General features: G+C 35.6%; 1 long non-coding RNA gene across 1 annotated transcript in view; it reads left to right on the forward strand.

Annotated features, from left to right (window-relative positions):
• Positions 1 to 2,363: 2,363 nt before the first annotated feature.
• Positions 2,364 to 22,489, forward strand: part of LOC121173577 (uncharacterized) — a 31,156-nt gene continuing 11,030 nt past the window's right edge. Inside the window, exons 1-2 of the long non-coding RNA XR_005888664.1 lie at positions 2,364 to 2,535; positions 13,774 to 13,827. This is a non-coding gene — a long non-coding RNA (uncharacterized lncRNA). The remainder of the gene's footprint in view (positions 2,536 to 13,773; positions 13,828 to 22,489) is intronic.

Below are 22,489 nucleotides of genomic sequence, written 5' to 3' on the forward strand. Positions count from 1 at the left end.
GAAGTTTTAAATCGACAACAACATTAAGGATATTTGCAAAAACACGTTTTGAAGAACATCAACACTTTTCTTCTTCTGAGATTTGGGTGATAAGAACACAGGTTATAGCAACAACTGGTAGTATGATAATATGGAACTTACACTACCTGGTGGTTGTTCCAGAGTATGGAATAGGTGTGGTAGTCCTCTGTGGGGTCAAACCAAAGCATGTGCCTCATCTCACGCCCACCAGTCCCATTCTTGTATACATTAGTCTCAGTCAAATAAGGCTCTCCTGTTTTGTTCCCCAAAAACTCAAAATCAAGCTCATCTCTTTTTGGTCCTGCACCATTTTCTGAGCACATATGCAACAATTCCCCACTCATCACAATGGAATCATAGAAACATAGAGGGAAACTCATTAAAAAATAAACAATGTATAAGTGGATAAAACATAGAAGCATTCTCAAAAAAAAAAAAGGCCCTAAATAATAAATAAATTGAAGCCAGCAGTTTATCCTTGTACCATGTAAATATACTAATCATTCAAAATTAATATACATTGTCAAAGTTAACAGCAACACACAAAGTATTAAAAAGTTATTCATATTCACAAAACTTATCCATAAAGCTCGACCCCTAAAAACAAAAATGATCATTTTTTCAAGAACATTGCACATATCACAACCAATATCAGTAATCGTGTTACTAAAAAATGTGTTCCACCACAAACGTTCGAGACAAAAATGATGCAGAAGAAAGCCACAACAAAGAAGCGGAATCGCAGAGAAGAAAGACAAATAATAATAATAATAATAGAGAAGAGACATCATAAACCTGAAAGAGGGATTCTGCATAATCATTGATACTGTTCATTACTCTGTGTTTCGCTTGCACCCTTCTAAACCTTCTAGAGGTATGGTTGCTCCCTCTCTACAATTAAACAATTCTCTGTAACAAAACATGTAAACAATACTTTCCACGTAACCAAATTACATCGAACCCCCACACCTTCTCATTAATTCAATAAAAAAAACATTGTTGGGTTACACAAAAAGTTCCCAGATTGCAAAAAAAAATGGATACAAAATCAGAAAGAAACACAGAATTGGGGTGGTGAGACCCATAATTAAAAGAGACAAAAATTGATATAAATCAAGAGAAGTTGTTGAATCAAATGACAAAAAGATAAAGGGAAGGGAATTGAGAGACACTAATGGAGTCCCAATGATTGCGGCGTTTACGTTGTAGGGAGGGGTGGAATGGAAGAGTGCGGCCTTGAGAAAGGAATGAAGATTAATAATAATAATAACAATAATTAATCAAAACAAAAAAATAACAAAAATTAAGAAAGAGTACAAAGAAGACATGTGTTTGTTCTAAACTTCATTTTTTTGCCCCACTGAACAAAGCAACAATTAATTTTCTACCCTTGCTTTAAAAAAATTGAGATTTAAGGGTAAAAATGTTGAATCTCAAGTACCTATGAAGATTGAAAGTTACAAACCTTTGCTGATGTGCAGGAATATGAGTCAATGTCTGGATACTTTCTCGCGGGTGATGTTGCAAAACCATGGAGCAGCGAAAACTACTTTAACTTGGAGCAACAAAACCAACAAAATAACAAAGAAAAAAGCATTCAATAGCAAAAGAACATTCAATAGGCAAGATCAGTGTTACTACCAAAAGGAAGCAAACATGCATAACAGCAAAGCAAAAAAAAAAAAAACCTTGCCTGCTGGATGCTTCTTCATCATCACGTTGCACAACCACCAAGCTGAAGAAAACTGAAGATGGAAGAGATGAGTTTTCTCAATAGGAAAAGAACATTCAATAGGCAAGATCAGTGTTACTAACAATAGGAAACAAACATGCATAACAACAAAGCAAAAAAAAAAAACTTTCCTGCTGGATCCTTCTTCGCGGTCACGTTGCACTACCACCAAGTTGAAGAAAATTGGAGAAGAAAGAGATGGGTTTTCTCCTGCAAGTATGAACGAAACAAAAACAAAACCACAAAATGGAAAACCTCAATAGCCAGAAACTCAACAGAAAATAAAAGCAAAAACTGAAAGTGAGGATGCAAGACACGGACCACAAAAATGAAGAAGAAAGAAACCAAACGGAGGAAGCAAGTCGGTGAAGATGGAAGAGATGAAAGCAGGTTTCAAGACGGGAGAAGACTGCAGAAGAAGACACGTGGAGCACCCACAGAAGAAAACAGGTTAAAAAATTGGAGGGACAAAATGACCAAAAAACCGAAAAAAGTGATATGTGTCGCAATTCTAGGTAGGGACACAATAAGCTTTTCCAAGTATTTCTCTTTTATTAGATAGTATATAGATTAAAAAAAAAAAAACTTATACACGTTTTGGATAGGAATTTGCTGCACGCGGTGACCCAATTCGGTTTCAGTTCATCTTCTCTTTTCCGCAAGCAAAACCCCACATTCTTCTTCATGAACCCTAATTCACTCTTTCCATTCCAAATCTCAATCACCTTTCTGATTCAATCTTTATCTCCTCGCCAATCTCTTCATTTGCCTCGCAAATCAAGGTTAGCACATGATTTTGATTCTATTTTTCTTTCTCTTCTCTTTGATCCTAAATCATGTCATGTTTTCTCCGTATCGCTGAATATTAGTATGTTGCTTTAGTTGCGTATGCTTTTTCTTTTGTTAGCATGGTTTTATTGTATGGAACACATTAGTGGAATAGGATAACCATATAGTGAGATACTAGCAGAAATGAGGGCTTCGTCGGGCTTTGCGTATTTAGGAAAGGGTGTAGGTTGTAGGGCACCAGGGAGTTGTCTAAACAATCTAACGCAAAAGTGAGTGGGTCTGGCTATAGATATGAAAGAGGTGTATGCACGAGACAAAGATTGATGCATTTTGCAAATTGTGTCGGTCATTTTTCATACTTTTTAAGTTTTAACCGATGCTAATAAACAGCTCTGGATTTTTAAAAAATTCGAATGTGCCACATGACTAGTTCTAGAACCCTTTTCCAGTACAAAAAGTAATAACTATTCATCACAATTGATTATCCATTTGCCCTTTGTACGGTAAAAAAGCTTCTAATAATAGCATTTAATAATATTAATTGGCATAGTTACAAAGTGGAGTTTCAATCTGTGTAAAGAAATTCCACGAGGACCTCCTAGCTCAAAAGAGTGCAGGCTCAAGATGGGTGATATATGTGTGTATTCCTAAAATAATTTTTTGGTTTCTTAATAAAATTACAGCCCACCAAAAACTCTTACTCTTGTATAATCATACTCAAATTGAGCTCCTATATCATCTTCTGCATAACCTTTAAAAAGAAAAGAAATTAATAAGCATTCCATGGCCATGTATATGAAATGTTCTAATAAATTTTCTGGTAAAATTTTTTTAATTTAGTAAATTCCTTAAGTTATGATAAATATTTATCGTTCAAAGTTTTCTATTTTATAATATTGCAATTAGACAATAAATTTTCCTCAAATGTCATACTAATGTAGTGCATATATTTGGCAGTCGGTTATTTTGGAAAATAATAATAAAAATAATTATTTTTACAAATTAAGCAAGTCAAAACATGTGTGTATATTAATAGTTCATATGAAAATCTCACTAATTTTTGTCAAAAAATCTAATTGTTCATTTTTAATAGGATTCTCTTCATTTTATTACATTTTTTCCGTTCATAAATTTAAACTTGAGACCTTATTTAAAGAAATCAAGTCTAATATTACTCATATATATATATATTAATAGCACAATAATTACTTAATATGATTTAAGGTTTGAAAATTAATATAAAATCGAATGGAGGCAAACTAACGGGTTGGTTTATTACATGAGATGTGATGATTGATTGTTATTATTTGTTTAATTATGTTAATCGGAATTCTGAAAAGAAGATAAAAGAAAACAAGAACATGATTTTGTGGATGAAAAGATTAGGTAATTAGCCATACAAACCAGGAAGGTGAACAAGTAGGATGTGTGAATCTGGGGTGTCCTTTGTTTCGAATTTAGGCTGACAATTCTCATAGTTAAGGTTTGGTTGCAAGTTGGACTTTTCCATCATCAATTGTTTTTTGTGTTTCTATTTCCTCGAAAGTATGGAAATACTTTATCGGAACTTACTGGATTTGTGGGTTTATATATTTATAACTACTCAAATGGTGACGTTGGATTTCTCAAAAACGAATCCTTTTTTATTGCTTAATATTATTATGTCATGACCGATCTTTCAATTCCCCCTAGCTAAGCTCTGTGCATAACTTCTGGGATAATTAAAGTTAAAATTCTTTGGCTCATGCACTTTAATCTATAACAATAAAGAAATGGTTTGTAGAGGAACGATTTGATTATTTAAATTACTGGTATGATACTAGCCCTCACGACGCTTGAATTATCACATTTTTCTAATGTTATTTAATCATTAATTTACATAAATACTTTTATAATAATTTGACCATTTTCTATTATAGGTTATAAGTGTAAAAAAGCATGAAAGTGTAACCGGATATGTTTGATTGAAAAAGATATAGTAAAATAGTGATATAAAAAAATCATGTAAAATTTAGTATGAAAATACATGAAAGAATGAAATATGTATTCACACCTAAAAACCATGATGAATAAATTGTAAATCTTTGAGAAGATTAATATGCAAAGTTATTTGTTCGAACCATGTTCGAGATGTTATCATTTAATTAATTTTTTAACTTTAATTAATATGTATAATATAACTTATTTATTTAAGTAATATGTATTAATTGCATTAATATATAATATATATACGACATGTGGGTCGGGGTGGATACTATACAACCCGCATTCATATAAAAAAGAAAAGAACTGTTTATATTGTATATATTTTACATGTACAAAGTGAAGGTTAAATAGTTGCTCATTAACAATAAACGATAATCCTTAGCCAAAATCAAGAAAAAAATTGAAACAAAATTAAAGTAATAATGGTAGAGCTTAATTTTCTCCTATAATAAGGAAACAACATGCACGTGATTATAGGGATCATAAACCAATTAATTTTGAATTAAATCCTATGTTTGCATTTATTACTAATATGCCCTTGCAAGATGGAGGAGGAGTCAACGACGCCAATCTTGGTGATGAGAAACTCATGGCGTGGCCGAGAGAGCGGCTTAGTTAGCAAGTTTGCTAGTTAATGACTGGAAGGAAACATGAGACACTTTGAGTTCACCCTTGGCAACAATATCATGAACAAAATGGTATTCAATAACTAAGTGTTTCATCCTTGAGTGAAAAATTGGATTTGCACAAAGATATGTGGCACCAATGTTGTATGAAAAGATAGTTGGTTGCTTGGTTAATTTGATGCCAAGTTCCAATAGTAGTTCTTGTAGCCATAAAAGTTTAAAAGCCATTAATCCAATGGTGCGATATTCAACCTCAGTTGAGGATCTTGCAACTATGGATTGTTTCTTGCAAGACCAAGATATAGCATTTGGACCAAGATAGACAATATAGGCACCTGTAGACTTTTTGTCATTTGTATCACCACCCCAATTTGCTTCACAAAAGGCAGTGAGGTCAAGGTTTTTGGTTGCAACGAGTTGTAGACCATGTGAGATGGTATGCTTGAGGTAGCGTAGGATACGCTTAAGTGCCTGCATGTGAGTAGTCTTAGGTGCCTGCATGTATAGCGACAACTTGTTTACGGCGAATGCGACATCTGGCCTGGTGATGGATAAATAGTGTAAGGATCCAATGATGTTGTGGAATAAAGATGAATCACAACTAGGGGTATCATCGTGTGAGCTAAGCGAACAGGTAGTAGACATCGGAGTTCCAACTGGCTTTGCATCAATCATGTTACCTTTTTGCAAGATATCCCGAATGTAGTGTTGTTGAGATAAGAACATGACATTAGTGGTAGGAAGAAGTTCTATACCAAGGAAGTGGCTCGACGTCCTAGGATCTTTGAGAGAAAATTTTGTAGCAAGAGCTGCTTTGAATTTGGCCAGGAAACTGACATCATTTCCCGTAAGAAGAAGATCGTCAACATAGACTAAAAAATAAGCAATGGCATGATCTTGTTTATAAATAAAGAGTGAAGAATTAGATTTAGGATTGAAAAATCCAGAGGCAACAACAAAGGACTTTAATTCCTAGTACCATGCCCGAAGTGCCTGCTTCAAACCATATAATGCTTTATGGAGCTTGCATATATGATTTGGAAAATATGGATGAATAAAGCCAAAAGGTTGAGACATGTAAACATCCTCATATATAACTCCATGTAAAAAAGCATTATTGACATCCATTTGTGTTAAGTTCCAACCTTTAGAAAGCGCAATGCACAAAACTATTTTGATTATTTGAGGTTTGATAACTAGACTGAAGGTGTCTTTATAATCAATGCCTGGTCGTTGATGAAACCCTTTAGCTACAAGCTGGGCTTTGTAACGAGCAATCGATCCATCTGGATTTCTTTTCAAACGAAATACCCATTTGTTTCCAATGACATTAAAATGAGGTTGACTAGGGACTAGAGACCATGTACCATTGTTCATGAGAGCGGTAAATTCTTCCGACATGGCTTACTTCCATTGATGACCTTGTAGTGCTTTGGATACACTGGTTGGTTCTTCAACTGGTAGAATTGGATGTTTGCTCACAGAGAATAATTTCTTTGGTTTGAATATTCAAGCTTTTCCATGAGTGACCATGGGATGTTGAGATATAGTTGACGTAGAAGACCGAGAGAGTGATTCCACTGCAAGTGATTGAGAAGAAGATGAAACATGGATAGGTTCGAGAGAGGGTAAGGAAGGATGTTGAGGTGTGCCATCTAGTGAGTTAATGGTGGGTGGGGTGGAAGCTTGAGTGAAATGAGGGAAGTTAGTGGGGTTATCGTTGAATCAAGTGGCCTCGAAATAATTAAGAAGGGGGGGGGGTTGAATTAATTATTAATGTGCCTTGACTAATTAAAAATCTATCCTTCTTAATGTTACTAGATTTAATTAGGCTTTTACTGCTAAGTTAAGAAAGTAAAGAATAGAAAAAGAAACTTAACCAAAAGTAAAAACGATAATTAAAATGCACAACAGAAATTAAAGAGTGTAGGGAAGAAGAAGACAAACACAAGAATTTATACTTGTTCAACAACAACCCGTGCCTACATCCAGTCCCCAAGCAACCACCGGTTCTTGAGATTTCTTTTCAACCTTGTAAAATCCTTTACAAACAAAGATCCACAAGGGATGTACCTTCCCTTGTTCTCCTTGAACAACCAAGTGGATGTATCCTCCACTTGAACTGATCCACAAGAGATGTACCCTCTCTTGTTCTCAGTTACAACAACCCAAGTAGATGTACCCTCTACTTGTACCACAAAGGATGTACCCTCCAATGTGTTAAGACAAAGAATTATCAGGCGGTTAGTCCTTTGAATCTTTGTAAGGGGAAACAAAAGATATCTCAGGCGGTTAGTCCTTTGAAATCTTTTGTTTAAGGGAAAGAGAAGAATCAAAAGAATTCTCAGACTGTGTCCTTTTGAATTCTTTGAAAAGAGAGAAGGGAGACACAAAAGAATTCAGGCGGTTAGTCCTTTGTTCTTTTGGAAAAGGGAGAAGAGAGACACAAAAAGAATTCAGGCGATTAGTCCTTGTTGAATTCTTTTTGGCAAAGGGAGAAGAGAATGAAAAGATATAACACACTTTTGTTTTTTGCAAAAGAACAAGGTTTGGAAAACAGAAAACTTAGAAAGCTTTTTGACAAAGGAAGAAGAAGAAAGATGAAAAGCAAAGGTTTCAAGATTTCTCAAAAGTTGTTCAAGAAATTCTAAAAGTTGTAAGAGTTGTGTAAAAGTTGTTTGAATGCAAGTCAAGGTCTTGCTTTTATAGACTCTTCATGTCTGGTCAAGAAAACCATTAGAAGAGTTATAACCTTGAGAAAATCTTGAGAAAACCATTGGAAGAGTTACATCTCTTGACTTTTTATTCAGAGCTTGTCACTGGTAATCGATTACCATAACCATGTAATCGATTACACAAAGCATTTTATGAAAAGATGTGACTCTTCACAATTGAATTTGAATTTCAACGTTCAGATACACTGGTAATCGATTACCAATATATTGTAATCGATTACACCATTTAAAAAACATTTGGAACGTTGCAAATTCAGTTAAAAGCTTTTGAAATCAAACTTTACCACTGGTAATTTATTATAGGTAATTGGTAATCGATTACCAGAGAGTAAATACTCTGGTAAGTTAGAAAAATTTGGAAAAACTTTTCTTGTAAAACAAAATTGTGCAATGTTTGGTTTTTGAAAAATCTTTTTCAATACTTCCCTTGTGAAATCTTGACTTGTTGCTTTTTGGTTTCTTCTCTTGAATCTTGAATTCATCTTCTCTTGAATCTTGATTCTTCTTGATATCTTTTCTTTAATCTTGATCTTGAACTTGTTGACTCAATCTTGACATCATTCTTTTGGGCTTTTTGTCATCATCAAAACTACTTGAATCATACTTGATTCATCATCATGAAGCTTGCTTCTACAGTTATGAATATGGGACACTTGTTCAATTGTGACGGGTTGGCTAATATTGGGTGAGGGAGTGGTGGTATGAGGTGAGTTATTATTGGGAAGAGAAATGACTTGACTCAGGGTTGAATCACGTGACTGGGGAAGGTTAGGTGGGTTTTCATTTGGAGAGGGAGGAATGAAGATTAATGGAATTAATGGAGGAGAATTGGAGGAGGTTGGTTGGGTATTTGAATTTGAATAAATGGATGAGATGTTTGAGTTAGAGGAGTATGGATAAACATCTTCCACAAATTGAACGTGCCTAGAATGATAAAGTTTATTATTTTTAAAATTGAAACAAATTTAGGCACTTTGTGTTGGACTATATCCAAGAAATATACATGGTTCTGACCTTGGTTCAAGTTTATTATTTGTGTACGGTTTCAGCCAGGGAAAGCAAAGAAACCCAAAGATTTTGAGTTTGTTGTAATTTGGAGGTGTTTTGAATAGAATGTGATGTGGTGTGGTCATATTGGGGCCTATTGTAGGTAAGCGGTTTATTAGATAGGCTGCTATTTGGAAGGCAAAAAGGTCCAGAAAATGGGAGGAAGGGATGCATGGTGTAGTAGGCAACGAACAGTCTCAACTAAGTAACGGTGTTTACGTTTAGAAATACCATTATGTTCAGGGGTATGAGGTGGGGTTGTCATGTGAGAGATGCCATGATTTTGTAAAAATGGTTGAAGTTTAATAAATTCGCCTCCATTGTCAAAGTAGAGAGTTTTGATTTGGGAGTTTAATTGTATTTCGACCAAGTTTTTAAAAATTGGGAAAATTATTGAAACATCAGATTTTAATTTCAATGGATAGAGCCAAACATACTTGGAGAAATGATCCACAAAAATAATAACGAAAATCATCAATTGAATTTATTGGAACAGGCCCCCAAACATCAGAGTACATAATTTCTAATGGATACGAGCTATAGATAAAGGACCTAGAAAATGGAAGCTTATGACTCTTATTGGAAAGACAATCTAGACATTTATCAAATGAACCAGAAAAGGAAATATGGTTGGATTTGAGTGCATGTAGGAGAGTAGGGGATGCTGGGTGACCAAGTCGTTGGTGCCATAGTTTGATGGATGAATTGGAACAAATGAAGGAGGCATATGGGCTGGGTGCAGTTGGGTTAAACATGTACACATTGTCTTCATTCAATCCTTGTAGAAGAAGCTCCCTCGTTCGTAGGTCCTTTACCTCAAAATGCCAAGGAAAAAATTCAATGGAAACTTTGTTAGTTTGGCATAGTTGAGAGACAAATATCAAATTTTGAGTGACATTTGGAACATAAAGAATATCTGAAAGCCTTAAAGAAGAACCATTAGTGGGAATAGTGGTGGAGCCAATGTGAGTAATAGGAAGTTGATTACCGTTTGCAACTTGAAGATTGTCATTTCCATGGTAGTCATCCTTGAGAGTCAAGTTTGTTAGATCATTGGTGATGTGATGAGATGCCCCTAAGTCAAAGAGCCATGAGGGTGGAGGTGAGAGAGATGAAGTTGTTTGCGCAACATTAGCAGTTGGTTGGCGTGGCTTGTTTGGATAGCCATGAATCTTATATCATTGCTTTGCTGAGTGACCAGGCTTTTCACAATACTGACAAGTGATTGGATTGGTTGGTTTCTTGTTGCTAGAGGAAACGAAATTATGAACATGATGGTTGTGTTAACGGCCATGGGAAGAGCGCCCACGACCTTGACCATGTTGATAACGCTGAACAACATTGGTAGTGACGGGGATGGGAGTTGAGAGGCATTCTTCACACTGTAAATACATCTCGAAATCCACCAATTTATCATATAACTCATTGAAGGAAATTGGTGAATCACGAGTTCGAATGGAGGCAGTGAACTCTCGAAATGTTGGTCCTAGACTATTCAGAGTATGTATGACCATTTCAAGGTCGTCAATTGGATGGCCAATGAGAGCCAACTCATCAGCAATATTGCGAATCGACAGTAGATGAATGGAAACTGAGGAGGTGCCTTTGGTGATAGAACTGAGACGTTCTCTGATAGACATGATTCTAGATTGAGATCGATTAGAAAATGCACATGCAAGGGCTACCCAAGCATCGCGAGAAGTGTCGGCAACAACCATGACAAATTGTGCTTCAGAATTGCACGACCCAAGAAAAGCAAGATAAATTAGCTTATCTTGCCGAATCCATAAGGAATATATAGGATTTGGTGCTGTAACATCGCCAGAACCAATGGTGGCAGGTGGACAAACAATTTTGCCAGTGACATAGCCTTCAAGGTCACAAACAATGAGTAGAGCATGAACCTGTTTGTACCAGGAAGGGTAATTGGTAGCAGTAAGCTTGATTGGAAACTGGAAATTGTTGTTGAACTCCATTAGTTCTTTTAACTCATTGGTGGTAGTGGAAGTGATGGGTGCCATAGAAGGATCGTGTGTTAAGGTGTTGTAAGGCAAAGGCAAATCTGATACCATATAAGAAAGAAAAGAACTGTTTATATTGCATATACTTTACATGTACAGAGTGAAGGTTAAATAGTTGTTGCACTAACAATAAGCCGCAACCCTTAGCAAAAATCAAGGAAACAAATTGAAACAAAATTAAAGTAATAATGGTAGAGTTTGGTTTTCTCCTATAATAAGGAAACAACATGCATGTGATTATAGGAACAATAAACCAATTAATTTTGAATTAAATCCTATGTTTACATTTATCACTAATAATTCATCCCCACAAAAGTTTGCATGTAAGCATATTCCTATCTAGGTATATTTTACTATTATGAAACATACACACGCACAATTTTGATAGTTTAATAAAACAATTTAAATCAATGTTAACTTATTCTACACATTTATTGAATATTATATATCATAATTTAGTAAGTTTTAAATTTATCACAATTGTGTATATAAAATATATTCAAATGTTTATTAACATATTTACTGATATATATTTATTAAAATTTAAATTAGACAAAGTATTAAAATTCAAATAATATAGAAAATCACTTCTATAAATTATAAAATTTAATTTGATATTCTTGACACATGAAATTAAGCTAATATATCAATTTTCAATATATTATATAAAAAACTGTTTAAATCAGAGTTTAAAATTGAAAAGTAATAATGCATTGTCAATATTGATTCCAATTGATTTGTTTTCATTTAACCCAATTATATCTAGTTATGTATAAAGAGATTTTTCAGTATCATTTATGTAATTTTTCACTCAAAATAGCATTAAAGTTATAATACTTATGTTAACAAAATATATTAGTTAATTGGATATAAAATATCATGTGGACGTTTTAATATATTAGTGTTTGATTACATTTTTATTAAAAGAACCGCACCTCATGAGTCATAACCTCCCTAGCAAGCTGCCATGGTTTCTAAAGATACTATAAAATAACGAAAATAATAAATATTCAACCAAATTAAATATATATTATTAATAGTAATTACTTGTTTCAATCAATAACTAATAATGAAAATGTTTTACAAAATTAATATTATCACATTTTTTATTTTTGATGTAGAAATTTTTTGGAGTTTTAATCGCATTTTTTTTTTAATTTCAAATGTGTATATGCAGAATATAATAAATTGTTTTAGGATTTTTGAAGGTGAATTATCATAAATGCATTGGAGGGTTTTTGTGGAGCAACTTATGTGGTTTTTAATTTCTATTTGTTTTCAAATTTTAAATGTGTATATGAAAATATTTAAAAACTGAATTAGCCACAATATTTCTCATCATCCTTTGCTTCAATATTCTTCGGAAATCTAAACACTCCTTGACGTAGGTCTATGTGGAGCTTGTAGGCTTTGAATCTTCTTCATCAATGGAGTCCTTTGCTTCTTGAAGTTCAATGGCAACGAAATAGAGAAGAAAGAAAGATGATGATTGGAGACGCCACTTCAACGAGAAGATTAGTCAATAACAAGCTCACCACCATAGGAAGCCATAGATAAGAGCTTGAAGGTAGGAGAAGATGAGTGGAGGGAGAAGGAGCATGAAATTTTGTGCCTCAAATGAGGTCTGAACTTTAAGGTGTAATTTTCAAATAATCAAAGTTGAAAAAATATACACACATGACCTCTATTGATAGCCTAATTGTTACACAAAATTGGAGGAAAATTTGAATTTCTATTCAAATTTCACTTGAATTTGAAATTGAATTTGTGGAGCCAAATTTTCACTAATTATGATTAGTGAATTTTAGCTATGGTTCAGCCCACTAATCCAAGATCAAGTCGAAGATTCTCCACTAAGTGTGCTTAGGTGTCATGAGACATGTAAAGTATAAAGGACATGCACAAAGTGTAACTATATGATGTGACAATGGGGTGTAGCAAGCAAATGCTCACCTTCTCCTCTAAAATTTAATTGGATTGGCCTTCTCCCAATTCAATTAAATTTATTTCCCAACACACACATCAAATATTCACTTAATGCATGTGAAATTATAAAACTATCCATAATACAAAAACTATAATCTAGGTGCCCTAAAATACAAGGGCTAAAAAATCCTACATTTCTAGGGTACCCTACCTACATTATGGAGTCCTAAATACAAGGCCCAAAAATAATGAAATCTTAATCTAATATGTACAAAGATAAGTGGGCTCATACTTAGCCCATGGGCCTGAAATCTATCCTAAGGCTCATGAGAACCCTAGGGCCTTCTCTTGCATCTCTGGTCCTATCTTCTTGTAGTCTTCTATCCAATGTCCTTGGGGGTTAGGATTGCATCACTCCTTCTCCATAACCAAAAAATGATTCAAAATCTCCTTTTTCTAGATCAGTGTGTGATCCTATGGTCTTCTTTGCTCTCATTATTCACAAGAAGTTTATGCTATTTTGGTATGTTTGAATTATCTTATTAAATTTGAGCAATTCGTCCTTTTTATTTCACTATTGTTATTTTATTTTTTCTTATTAAAACTTCTACTCTTATTTGTATTAATGTTATCATTTACTCCTCAAAAGATGTGATTTTGATATTATTTTTGCGAAATAAAAATCATATGACCCATTGCTGAAAAATTAATATTTTCATTTATTTGTCTTATGGTAAAGGTATGTTCTTTACTAATGTAATGTGATTGATTCACTAAATAAAAATAAAGGTATGTTGTCTAATATTATGCCTTTTATTATATTTTGTGTATACAAATATCTTCCCTGTTACTCTTTTGACTTTTTTTTTTCATTTTTATAAATTTTGTAGAAAAAATATGATGTAACATATATGATTGCGAGATGGAGATGTAATCAAATAAAGGTATGTTCTTTACTTTTCATGCACAAAAGGAGAATTGCCAGATGGAGATGATGATGACATTGACACCTTATCATCAACTTTTACTATTCAAACTTCTTACTTTTTTCATTTTTGTTATTGTTTATAAAAAAAATCCTAAACAATGTGCTTGATTTACCAAATTAAGAATTTCTCTTTTTATGCTACTCTGAACTCTTTTTTTTCTTCAAAAATTAAATCATTGAATGCATCATTTATGCAATTTTTAAGCTTTTTGAATATTGCTTATGATTGTCTTATTTTTGTGCTATATTTGAATATGGGTATATTCATATTGTTATCTATCATTATTCATTGTAAAAGGTTTAAAAAGAGTTCTTTTATATCTATGTTAATAGAATCTTATATTTTTAGTCTAAGGAAAAATATTTTTTCATAGGAAAAAGGTTGCTCCTATTTTTCATTGAAAATTCTTAAGGTATGTTTGGTCTAGCTCTTAATCTACTTATAAGTTACTTTTGAATTTAAGCTAAAAATATGAACTCAAAATAAGAGGTAAAAGTTGTTTGCCCTTTTTATTTTATTTTTTAGCTTAATAGTAAAAAGATGATGAAACTCACAAACTAGTGGGGTGAATTGGCTTTTAAATCAAATTAAATTTAAAAAATAGAGTTTTGAAAAACTTTTGCTTCCAAGAAGCGTATCACAATGTTTTGTTAAAACCAATATCTAATCAATCACCCGTACACAATCACATTTGGTTAAAGTTATTTTCAAAAAGAAATTTTCTTTAAACTTAACAAATTGATGAAGAATATAATGAGAGAGAGATAAGATCAAGATAAGATGTACACCAATTTTTATATTGGTTTACTCTATCTCTAGAAAAGCTATTCCAGTTATCTAATTCAATCTAGAGGTTGGCGTAAAACTCCTTCACAATAGCGATGTATATGCTACTGTCAGAAAAATCAGTCAGCTTCTCATCCCAATGTCTTCTCTCGAGTTCCTCCTTGAACTCGTCAAACTCTGTGTAATAAACTACTACATTCCTCTTCGGTAGTAGTTTTCTAGGCACCACAATGTTAGTGTATCTCTCCCAAGCCTCTTGGGATGTGGACCTGGATCTCTCAAATTTGGCCTGGGTAGGTGTAGAAGGAGCTTTCCTCTTCTTAGATGCCATCTGCAAAATATAAGACAAACACAAGAGATTAGCACAAGTTATTTTCACAAAAACATAAAAATAAAACTGAAATTTTGACTGGGTGCTTAGCGCAGCAGGCTGAGCTTAGCGCGCCTTATGAAATTTTACTCAGGCGCTAAGCGCAGCAAGCTGGCGCTTAGCTCGAAGACACATAAAACATTTTTTTTTTGCAGAATATGCTTAGCGCACAACTGAGCTTAGCCTAAGTCTACAATTTTCAAAACCGAAGAGAGTTGGAGCTTAGTGCAGCATGGCGCGCTTAGCTCAGCCTCAATCGAATAACATTCAGGCTTAGCGCACAGGGCGCACTTAGCCTGACTACAAAAACTTAAAGGACAGTGAGAGAGTTGAGCTTAGCGTAGCAGGGCACTTAGCTCAACACACAACCAGGGCTTAGTGCACAGATGCGCTTAGCCTTATTCAAAGGAAAACTTACAGAAGCAAAGTGGCGCTTAGCCTGACAGGTCAGGCTTAGCGCTGAACAAAAATTTCCAAAATCTTAATGTCTGAACACTGGTCCCGCTTAGTGCACAAACACGCTTAGCAGGCTCATCACTTATGTTCATCAGCAGGGATGAACGCACTTAGCCCGACATGGTCTGCTTAGCGCATTCATCTGGAAATCCAAAATTTTAACAGTTGCGATGAACAGGCTAAGCACACAGGCGTGCTTAGCGCGATCATCAAGATTTCCTGATAGAACCACAGGGGTCTTCACCCCGTTTCAACCACATTGCCCCTAATGGGCTTCTAAGTTACCTAAAATCCTACATTGACTAACCCTAAAACTAATAACCTTAACTTAACATCATACAACTAAGAAAACAAAAAGTCATCTATCCTAAGGTTTGAAGAATGAAAAATAAAAATAGAAATGGACTAACTTACTTGGATTATTCTTGAAATGAAGCAATGAAGATGTAGAGAAATAGTACAAACGCAGCAGAAAATACACAAGTGCTCAAGGTTAGGAAGGTGCAAAGGTTTGGGTGCAAAGGTAACACCCAAAGTGCCTCTGCCTTTGATTTTTAAAAACTGAAATTCGTATGGCGCGCTTAGCGCACAACTGCGCTTAGCGAGCCAACGTGACGTTTAAGTTTAAAACCCTAGCGCTTAGCCTAACCTCGTGCTAAGCCCAACTTGAAGTTGTAAATCCCATAAGCATCTGGGGCTTAGCGCGGCAGGCTGTGCTTAGCACTTTCTGCAACACAAAATATTTTTGCAATATGCACTTAGCCTAAGATGTGAGTCTTAGCGTACCATCAAGCTTCAACTTACAGAGAGTAGTGCAAGCTTAGCCAACAGGTGCACTTAGCGCACTTCTAAGAATTCAAAACCCATAAGAGATTGGAGCTTAGCACCTCTTGGCCCACTAAGCCCAGCTTAAAAACTCAAGTTACAGAATGGATCTGGGGCTTAGCGCAGGATAGCGTGCTTAGCGGTGCTACAATAAAATTTTTCCTGAGAAGAAGTGGCGCTTAGCGCATCATCCATGCTAAGCCCACTAGTTAAAGTTCAATTACCGTAATGATGCAGGGCTTAGCATAGTGATGTGCGCTTAGCTGAACTATTCAGCCAACCAATCAGGGGTCTCTGTGCTTAGCACGAGAAAGCTCGGCTTAGTGCGTGAAGACTGAGCGCTTAGCGCAAGGTCTGCGCTTAGCGGATAAACAATTGCAAAAAAATTTATGAGTCTTTTTCTGTCTATCTCTTCACACAAGCTTAAAACCCCTTGTTCATTACCAAACAAGCTGAAATTAATCACAATCACAAGCAAGATATCCTAACTACATGCAAGAGATAAGAATGAAAATTAGAAAATGGAAAGAAAAGCTGGGTTGCCTCCCAGTAAGCGCTCTTTTAACATCACTAGCTTGACGCATCGTCCTGTTATCCAGGATCCAACAGAGTTCCTACTTCTAGGACCTTCTTCTCATGTCTCTTTTCCTCCATCACATGCACTTTAAGACAAATATTTTGGCTAGGTGGATCTTTGTCCTCCTGGAACAAATCAAAGCTGATCTTTTGATCTTCTATGCCTATCTGCAATATCTTCTTTCCCATGTCTACCATGCAGCTTGCAGTAGGCATGAATGAGCAGCCAAGAATAAGAGGAATGTTAGCATCCTTTTCTATATCTATGACAACGAAATCAGCTAGAAATATAAGGTGTTTAACCTTCACTAGAACATCTTCTATGACTCCATATGGCCTTGTGATGAAGCGGTCAGCTAACTGGAGGGTCATACGTGTGGGCATTATCTCTATCTCTCCAAGTTGCCGACACATGGAAAGAGGAATTAAATTGATACTAGCTCCTAAGTCTATGAGAGCTTTACCTACAACAACCTCACCAATAGAACACAGTATTGTGACAACTCCCGGATCTTTGTGCTTGGGTGGAAGAATGCGTTGAATAACAACACTATAGTTACCATCCACAACAATTCTGTCACTATGGATGTACCGGTTCTTCTTTGTTAACATATCCTTAAAAATTTTGGCATAGAGGGGCATTTGCTGAAGTGCTTCTCCAAATGGCAAAGTAATTTCCTGTTTCTTGAAGATATCAAGAAATCTGGCCAAATGTCGCTCTTTATCTTTCTGGGAGGGTACCAATGGATAAGGTAACTCCTTGCATTCAATAGGAGTAACCTCTTTCTTCTTTTCTATGTTAGCCTCACTCTTGCCTTTCTTCTTCTCAATCTCAACAACCTTATCTTTTTGTTTTTCATTTTTTAACTTTTTTTCTTTTTCTTCTTCTTCTTTTATTTCTTCTTCTTTTTCATATTCTTTTTCTTCCTTCTTCTTTATTCTCTCTTGACAATCTCTTATTGGTGTCTCTCCTCCTTCATCACCTTCTGCTTCCTCAACAATTTCTTCAAGTTCAACTAAATCATCAACCGGCTCTAGTGCCAATTCATCAGCCAGCTGTTGTTTAAATCCCTCCACCTTCTGATCAACTATACTTTCCTCTGCTTGAATCACCATTTTGCTTCTATCATCACAGCTTTACACTCTTCTTTAGGATTTTTCTCTGTGTTTGCTGTAAAGCTGTTTGATGATCTTTCAGCTAATTGCTTTGCAAGCTGGCCCACCTGGACTTCCAGATTCTTTATTGCAGACTCAGTGCTCTTTTGGTAAGACATTGACACTTGCATGAATTGAGCTAGAGTCTCTTCCAACTTCGTTGTTCAGTCATAGAGACTTGGCATCTGCTGTTGTGGCCTTGTAGATGAACCACCCTGGTCTCTGTTGAATTGGTTACTAGGGTGATTTTGCCACTGTCTCTGCTGTTGATACTACTGGTTGTTTTGAAATCCTGGAAATCCACTTGTATTGAAATTACCTCTGGGTTGATTCCCCATATAATTGACTTCATGTGCAATTTGCTCTTCATTAGGGATACAACATCCAGATTCATGAGTTCCACCACAAATTGTACATCCTGCAACCTGCAAAATAGAAGAATGTGAAGTTTGTGCAGAATGAAGTTGAGATGGCAACTTACTGAGTGTTTCTATTAGTGTCTCTAGTTGCTTGGACAACAACTTGTTTTGTGCCAACAGAGCGTCCTATGAGGTTAGCTCCAATAAACTCTTCTTGGTAGGAATATGGGCTCGGTCTCTCAAAATGGCAATGCCACTAGCAGCCATGCTTTCAATTAAGTCCATTGCTTCATCAGGGGTCTTCATTTTGATCTTACCCCCAACTGAAGCATCCAAGAGCTGCTTAGATTATGGTCTTGACCCATCTATGAATATGTTGAGCTGTATTGGTTTTGAAAAACTGTGAGTGGGAGTCTTCCGCAATAAACTTCTGAATCTTTCAAGTGCCTCACTCAACGATTCATCTGGAAACTGGTGGAAGGAAGAGATGTCAGCTTTTCCTTCTGCAGTCTTTGATTTAGGGAAGTACTTCTTTAAGAACTTTTCTACCACTTCATCCCATGACTTCAGACTATTTCCTTTAAAAGAATGAAGCCACCTCTTAGCTTCTCCAGATAAAGAAAATGAGAACAGACTCAACCTGATTTCATCCGCAGGCACACCCGCCAACCTAATAGTATTACATATCTCTATATAGGTGGCCAAGTGAGCATAAGGGTCTTCATTGGGCAGACCATGAAACAAATTATTTTGAATCAGCTGTATCAAAGAAGGAGGATACGTAATTGTATGAGCTTGAACTTCTGGCTGTGCAATACTAGTGAAAAATTGTGGCATAGTAGAACTTGAATAATCCTCCAGGGTTACTCTTCTTGGCTCTTCAGCCATGATTGGGTCTTCAACAGATTCTATATGAGAATGCCCTGCAATAGGAAAACTAGAAGATGCCTCGAAAGATCAAGGTTCTTCTTCTGGAGTTGCTGCTGCTTCTAAATCTTGCAAAAAAATTTTGATTCTCTCTGAATTAGGCCTTCTACAGGTGGCATTAATTTCCAAATCAATGGGAATCAAATCACCTGCAGTGGATCTTCTTTGCATACAAGAAAATAGAACAACAATTATCCAGTCCAAAAGAACTATAAATGTACGGTAACTAAAATATGAACAAAAAGAATCAATGAATTAAAGAGAAAAATATAAAGCAATGTCGTAAAACTGAACTAAACTCTTCTTGAATCTAGTTCCCTGGCAACGCGGCCATAAATACTTTGTTGGATTTTCCCTGCAGTTACTTTTTGGTCCACTTTTTCTTTATACAAATATGTTCAAGGGAAATCCGGTTTGCCGGAAAGCGTATTGGATCGTCAAGTATTTAAAATTAAAACAGATGAATCCGAGTATCGAACTCAGGAAACTAGTCTTAGACAGGGTTAAATTTAGAAATAAGGCATTGTTGAAAGAAACATTGATAATGGATGATTTGGAACAAAGTTAAACCAAGTCTAGGCTAAAAATAGTAAAAATGCAAGTAAGTAAAATTGACAGCAGTAGGTAAAGATGTTGGGTCTTTCTAACAAACCAGTTGATGTATATAAAGATATTTCTCTAATCAATCATGCTTTTGTGTTCTATGTTGCAGCCTAAATTACTGAACCTCAGTCCCTAGTTAGACTGAATCAATCCAAGCTTCGTCCTCAGAACCCTCTTGTTGGACTAGGCTCAATTTAGACAACCCTCCTAGGTTTAGACTAACTTAAAGTAAGCTTCATCCTTAGATCCCTCTTGTTGGACTAGACTCAGCTTAAATAGCTTATGAAAGTTTAGACTAATTTAGACTAAGCTTTGTCCTCAGATCCCTCTTGTTGGACTAGACTTAGACCAAACAACATTATTGTGACAACATATTTAAAACCAAAACTTAATCCACAGATCCCTCTTGTAAGACTAAGTTTCAATTCTGCTTCATTCAAGTTCTAAGGCAACAATACATTTCCCAATGCTAAAGTCACCTAACTATGCACACAAATGGGTGATCAGACCAAGAGCATATGAAATTTAAGCATTGAAAGAAGCATTGAACACAAGAAACACAATCAATTAGATATTAAAATAATTACATCAATTGTTCTTTAGAAATCCCCAACAAGGGTGTTTAGCCAGCCATTACAGAAGAAACCCTAACAATAATGAGATTACAAAACCTAGGTATCTCTGCAAAAGTTGCTCCTTTTGCTGCCTCCAGAGCTCTTTTCTCGAAATAGGCACTGTGGTGTGCTCTGGAATTCTATACTCAGGGCATTGCACCCTAATTCTGCACAAAACAGGCTTTAAATAGGCTCTAAATTTGCGACATTGCGCTTAGCGCCACCCTCATGCTTAGCGCGAATAAGTGGATTTGAGCTTAGCGCCAGTCGTGCGCTGAGCTTGGCTGAAGACAACTACTGCGCTTAGCGCGCAACCTTGATATTGATGCTCTGCCAGATTCTTCTGTCGCACTAAGCGCCCTGAAGCTACGCTTAGCGGTGGATGCGCGCTTATCCCACTGATGAGCTAAGCTAAACTGTCACTTTTAGCACTTCATGACTTAACCTCTTTTTTCACCTGAAATTGCACATATTTCATCATTAAATCCAACAGATATATTCTAGAGATAACTTTAATCATAAAACAAGATTTATTTACAAAAGTCACTACAAAATAACCATAAATTGGGGAACTATACAAGTTTTGGAAAATGTTTTCTATACAAAAGTTAGTCGTATAAGACGACTAACAAACTTCCCCAAATTTACAGTTTTGCTTGTCCTCAAGCAAAGAAAGAACAATTCACTTGTCCTCAAGTGACAAGCTACAGTGATCACTCAAAAATGGTGTTTGCTTCACAGTGAAATTCAACCATATGAATTGAATATCATGGACATGCTTCAATCAATTTCTTTTCACAAACATCCAGCTTTTCAAAGATAGGAACAAACACATTAGAGTCACAACTGAAATAAGCTAGTAAGGATGGCAGAAATCAAGGAAGGATCCTCAACCAAAACCTCACAGTCATTGTTTCACTCAAGCTCAAGTGTTTAGGCTCATTCCATCATAAACAACTAACACAAGTCCCAACCTTTGCATTTCATCTCATATCATACATCAATGAACACACAAAATGAACCCGAAGGACTTTCTAGGCTTGTAATGGGGTTAGGCTTCCAACAAATCATGGTTTTTCTAGGATTCAAAAACTTAGGTTCTAGGAGAGCATTCATCCATAGATAAATCTTTAGTTTTTCATTCATTCACACCCCATACTTGCCTTTTATTTATGCACTCAGCTTCATTTCATTATTTTGCAGCACACACACTTATGAATTTCATGGTTTTTTTTAACATAAGATATACAAAGACATTATGTGTATATACAAAAATAGTGTGTGTATGCTCTTTACTTTGACCATTTCAATTCTTACCCAGTGCCTCCCCCAAATTTGGGACAAATTTGCTTTGAACCGCGCTTCCTGTGGATGATGCTCTCTTACAACCTAAGTCAAGGTAGCAGGAGATAACACTGTATAGGCTCAAGGTTCAATCAATCAATAATTCATTCAGCTCAAACTGGGTACAAGGGATAATTCATTCAAGCACATGGTCAGCTTTTTGGCTAAGTGGCTATCACAATCAAACATGGCCATCATCATCCTCAATTTCATGCATTCAGTCCATACTTCAGAGATTCACGCAAAAATCAGTACTAAATGATAGTCGCTTCTCTCAAAATTTAAGGATCACACTTTCACCGGGATCACATCCTCAATTTCATGCATTCAGTCCATGGTTGAAGACAATTGCTACGCTTAGCGCACTGATCTCGCGCTTAGCGCGCGACCATGATATTGATGCTTTGCCAGATTCTTCTGTCACGCTAAGCACGCTGAAGCTGCGCAAAGCGGTGGATGCCCGCATAGCCCACTGATGAGCTAAGCTCAATTGTCACTTTTAGCACTTCATGACTTAGCCTCTTTTTCACCTGAAATTGCACATATTTAATCATTAAATCCAATGGACATATTGTAAATCGTGAAGACTTTGATGATGTCAA

The sequence above is a fragment of the Glycine max genome, chromosome 15 (assembly GCF_000004515.6).
Source record: "Glycine max cultivar Williams 82 chromosome 15, Glycine_max_v4.0, whole genome shotgun sequence".
NCBI classification, from domain to species: Eukaryota; Viridiplantae; Streptophyta; class Magnoliopsida; order Fabales; family Fabaceae; genus Glycine; species Glycine max.